Here is a 6,000-nt window from a genome sequence, read left to right as displayed (position 1 = left end):
GCGACGATTTGCTTAACAAAAAAAAGCATTGAAATATTGGTTTTGATAAAATGAATTATGAATTTCCAAAGAATATTTTCAAGTCAATTTTATAAAATTATATTTTATAAATATTTTATTGTTGTTCCTGTTGTCCTGTTTAATGTAACAGAAAACAACACCAGTTGTTTAATAACACTTTTAGTTTTTCTTTTGCCCCACATTATGTAAATTTTGAAACCAGAAGAGCGTTTTTCTATAAAAGTTCACTCCATTACCGGGTGCCAAGATATCACTCTAAAAAAATAGTAGTAAAATCACAAAATCATTTCTTTCGGGAATTATGCAAACAATGATTTTTCCGAAATTCAGTAAATCACTGTTATTTCTTATTTGTAAGAAACTGCTCAAGAAAATTCAACAATATTTGAGAATCTCCGGAAATCTCCCCAATTGCATTTCAAAACAAAAATATTCATAATACTTGAAATTTTGGCAGGATTTTACAAAAAAGAAATATCTTCATCAAATAACCAAACAGCCTTAGTTCATTGAAAAGACTAAATTCAAGGTACATTTGAAAAAATAAAACCAAAAAACATACGCAATGCAGGAAGCAGCATAATGATTAAGGAATTTCGCCTCATGGCTGGCACTCCCCCCTCATCATCATCAACATCCTTCTCGCTTGGTGTGGGTTGGCGAGGGGCCGGATGCAAGGGACTTGTTTGTCTCAATCTCCCATCATGATATCCCATTCATTTGTACCGTGATGATGACCGGACGGAATGCAGAATCTGTTTTGATGAATTTATGAATTTATATGATAATCAGGCATGAATATTTATTTCCTTTATCTATTTTACGGTTCACTTACCGTTGTTGTTGTTGTTGTTGATGTTGTTGTTTGCCATCGACATTATTTATCCTGCCATTTCCATGTAGAGAGAAACACACACAAACCCTCCCACACAAATACAAACCGTACGAAACGGAGCAAGTGCGTGTCTTGGGCAAATCTTCCTTCAGCTGTATGTTTGTCTTTCTGTCCGTTCGTCCGTTTGCGTTTGAGTTTGTCTGTGTGTACCTCGTGTTACGGTTGTGATTGATGGCACTACCACCTCTGCTCTAACGGAAAAGATAACCCACCATCAACCATGGCAGTTGTTATCCCCCCCTTTCGTTTGGTTTGGCCAAAGCAAGGACAACGCCAACTAACCAACCATGCTTATGATGCAGTGCAAGTAGGGGATGCTGTGTTTTTTTTTAAATATATTTTGAAATCACTCAAAAATTGAACCACCATGCGTCTCCATTAAACTTTTGAGATTGCAGAGGAGACGCATGGTAGTTTAGCTGAATAATTTCTCAGTCTCCCAAATCTCCCCTATTTGTGTGATCACTGGTGTGTATCCGCCTAGCATAGAGTAACACATTCTTGGCGAAGGAAATTTTGGATAGACCCTGCCGAAACAGGACCAACTCCACCCCACCACCACCAGAAGTGTCTGAATAAATAAACAGATGCAAATCTAGACTGATGGACTTAAGACGAAAGCTTCATTTGTTTTCTCACTTCCTAGACATTGCTTTTATGACATAATCTTCTTGAGCTGGAGGAACGCCTCAAGGAGATGATGATACCTCTCGCAGAAGAAAATTGTGCATTGCGGAAAGCAGATCTTGGGGTTTTTGAGGTGGGAAGGGGGTGTATATAAAGTAAACCGTTGGGCAAATAGTTGCTAAGAACACATACTGCGCTGTTAGTGAAAGTCGTCGGTACAAATCGGATGCTGGTATCAAGACAAAGAGGTACTGCTGCTTCATAATCTTCTGTAAAACTCGACTTTTGGTAGGATTTGAACAGTTGATGCAAATGATTCTGAATGTTTAATATCGTTCAGATTACTGTTGAGACTCAACGGAGTTGTCCTAGTGCACGCCATATTTGAAGAAGTTCTGTTTCAAATTTGCATTTCCCAAACATCAACAGCAAAAGCTTGCAAGCATATTAAATTTCTCGAAATATTTCCATCCCTGTGAATTTAATTTAAGCAACAAAGTTGCCATGGCCCCAAACCCACGTGTAACGTGATCGATCATTCATTATGGAATCAGCTCAAAATTAAGCTTCCATATTGCCGGTTGGCTGAACCGGTCTGGATTGGACCAGTTACTAATAGGACGTCCCAGCATTCAACGCATGTTCCGTGTGCCCAACAGCCGGTGCATGCTGAACTCCCTCCTTGGTCAGGATTTATTGAATTCGTCGTCGTCATCGTCGTCCTGAGGCCTCTTCTGCGGAACGATGGAACCGAATTGACCTGCCAGGTAGACAATAATCATCGCACATGCTAAATCACGTCCCTGCGAAGGGATCCCGGCCAGAGCAATAATGTGCTCGTTCTGGCCTCCACAGAGGTCACCCCCCTTAACTAGATGAAACATTTTGATACGAAATGCCCACAAGGTATGGCGCCGCACACGTGGCTGCACCCTGGTGCAATTGCCGTCGAGAGTAAAGTGATTTTAATTAATTCTATTATCACAGGACCCAAACTCGGGTCCAAACGCACCTCCGTCCTGGTCGAATGGATGTCAGGACGCCCGGCCCAGTAAAACATGGCGAAACACGTAACCATAACAGATTTTGCAGTCCCCAGTGCTGCTCTGGCAGAAACATACGTTTTCACCCCCACCTCGTTTTTAATTAAAGAGTCTTGTCCATCAGCAGCAGCCAGAGACCCCGAGTCCCCGAGGGGATACACACGCCAAACTGCATCGGTTATGCAACAACCCTGGCCGACCGCGCCGGCAGGAACCGATCCGAAGTATATCTCGAGCTGGTAGTACAGTGTATCATTTAGGGTTTGTGCGGTGGTTTGCTGATTTGTACCCTGTTCCGTTCCCCTCCCAAGGGTGCAATAGTGCGTGTTCGTGTGGTTACTTAAACTGGGTGGATGACTAAGTCAGGGTTGACCTCTGTTGACGATTTAATTTGTTGACAAGATTAAAATTAAAACATTAATTAAACAATTTGAAAGAATATTTTTGTATTTGGTGGTTTTGCTCATGGGATACTTCAATTGGGTTTAAAAAAGCTGATTTTATCGACAGAATTAATTTTTATCAAACCTATTTGGTCACATTTTATTTGGTTATAAATGCTTTAAAATCATTCTAAAAACTAGGCGCCTTTATTCTAAGAACATTTGGTTCAATGGAGCCGCTTAGTCTCTAAAAATTTTTTTAGATTTCATCTATTTCCAAAATATGAGCTATTATTTCCTGGCCGAGAATAAAATGAATTGTAATTTCAACGATTAGATTAGCCTCGGGGAACCCATTTCTAGAGTTTTTTTAAAGGTCTTATGAAACACATTAGCTTATAGGACCTTTTCAAAAAATTAACACTGGATTTGATTTTATGATCTCCAAAAATAATTTGAATCACATGGTAAAATCAGTGTTGGAGTAAATCTTTCTTTCTCTCTATTTGCTAGAGAATAGTTCTTAAAATTTTCACAATTATCGAGATTTTAATGTTTTGTTTTTTTTCAAAGCAGTGCTTCATACTAATTTGCGTTTTTTGTTATACAATGTGGGCATAATTCATGATTAGTAGGGTTAGTGAAATTTCACGATTTCGCGGACAGCGTGACATCCGCGAAATTTGGCTTTTTCCGCGAAATCCCGTGTAATTTTATGTTTGTGTGAAACTGCTAAGATGTTTCTCAAAATATTTTATCAAACGGAAAGGAATGAAATTTATCATAAGAACTAGAGTAGAATTAACCCGGGCATGGTCTTCGGGTCTATATGACCCAAGAGCATGATAAAAGTTATCGTAACTTTTGACCTTTGGCACTTACAGAGCTGAAATTTTATGACTTTGTGCATTTTACCAAGACACACATTTGAGCCAAAAATGGACTTCCGGTGGCCACCGGAAGTGCCCCCAGAAAAAAGTCACACTTATGGTACTCGGGTCTATATGACCCAGAAATGTTTTGGCTGCCAAAATTCGGAACCTTGACCGATTTTGGATGTCTTGGCCGCAAATGAAAGGTTAGAATGTCTACTTTGCGATTCCGACTGGCAGAACCGGTTTTGGGCACTGTGGCCACCGGGAACCTGCTACAATCGGAAAAAGTCCTTTTTGAGGCCCCGACTTTGAGGACCTGTATCTCCGGAACGATAACACATAGCGGGTTGCTTCCAGTTGCATTTGACGGGTAATAACCTCAACTTTAAGCTCCCGTAGAGATGATTTGTCAAAAGTGGACACCGGTTCCGTTAACCCGGAACATCCGAAAAATATGATTTTTTCAGCTTTTGTTATAAAATCAACACATTAGTCAATTTTTTCAACCGGATTTTTTGTAAATCATTACATTCGTATACTATATACTACCCCTGACTGTTTGGGATCGTTCCGGCCAACTGTGGCCAATCCGGAACCGGTTCCAGGGTACCACCAAAACGGTTCCAATAATGGTATTGCTAGAAACCCGTCATGTTGCATATCAAACTTCATGAAATTGAAAATTATGACCATCTGAAGTCATTCCGATATCCTCTGACTCACCCTGGTCACTCCGGAACCGGTTACCGGTGGACACTGGGGGACACTTCCGGAGTATGCAGGGAAGTATATCATGCGACATATCAAACTTCATGAAATTGAAAATTATGACCATCTGAGGTCATGCCGATATCCTCTGACCCAACCTGGTCACTCCGGAACCGGTTACCGGTGGCCACTGGGGAACACTGCCGGAGTATGCAAAGAACCCTACCATGCGACGTATCAAACTTCATGAAATTGAAAATTATGACCATCTAAGGACATGCCAATATCCTATGACCCAACCTGGTCACGCTGGAACCGGTTACCGGTGGACACGGGGGGACACTTCCGGAGTATGCAAAGAACCCTACCATGCGACGTATCAAACTTCATGAAATTGAAAATTATGACCATCTGAGGTCATGCCAATATCCTCTGACCCAACTTGGTCACTCCGGAACCGATTACCGGTGGCCACTGGGGGACAATTCCGGAGTATGCAAGGAAGCATATCATGCGACATATCAAACGTCATGAAATAGAAAATTATGACTATCTAAGGTCATGCCAATATCCTCTGACCCAACCTGGTCACGCCGGAACCGGTTACCGGTGGACACGGAGGGACACTTCCGGAGTATGCAAAGAACCCTACCATGCGACGTATCAAACTTCATGAAATAGAAAATTATGACCATCTGAGGTCATGCCAATATCCTATGACTCAACCTGGTCACTCCGGAACCGGTTACCGGTGGCCACTGGGGGACACTTCCGGAGTATGCAAAGAACCCTACCATGCGACGTATCAAACGTCATGAAATAGAAAATTATGACTATCTAAGGTCATGCCAATATCCTATGACCCAACCTGGTCACGCCGGAACCGGTTACCGGTGGACACGGGGGGACACTTCCGGAGTATGCAAAGAACCCTACCATGCGACGTATTAAACGTCATGAAATAGAAAATTATTACCATCTGAGGTCATGCCAATATCCTCTGACCCAACCTGGTCACTCCGGAACCGGTTACCGGTGGCCACTGGGGGACACTTCCGGAGTATGCAAAGAACCCTACCATGTGACGTATCAAACGTCATGAAATAGAAAATTATGATTATCTAAGGTCATGCCAATATCCTCTGACCCAACCTGGTCCCTCCGGAACCAGTTACCGGTGGACACGGGGGACACTTACGGAGTATGCAAAGAACCCTACCATGCGACATATCAAACTTCATGAAATAGAAAATTATGACCATCTAAGGTCATGCCAATATCCTATGACCCAACCTGGTCACGCCGGAACCGGAGGCCACTGGGGGACACTTCCGGAGTATGCAGAGAAGCATATCATGCGACGTATCAAACTTCATGAATTTGAAAATTATAACCATCTAAGGCGGTGGTCACCAAAATGCGACCTGCGGGCCGTATGTGGCTAACCG

This window comes from Culex quinquefasciatus, chromosome 3, assembly GCF_015732765.1.
Source record: "Culex quinquefasciatus strain JHB chromosome 3, VPISU_Cqui_1.0_pri_paternal, whole genome shotgun sequence".
NCBI classification, from domain to species: Eukaryota; Metazoa; Arthropoda; class Insecta; order Diptera; family Culicidae; genus Culex; species Culex quinquefasciatus.
The sequence above is the reverse complement of the archived record's forward strand: the minus strand, read 5'-3'. Positions refer to the sequence as shown.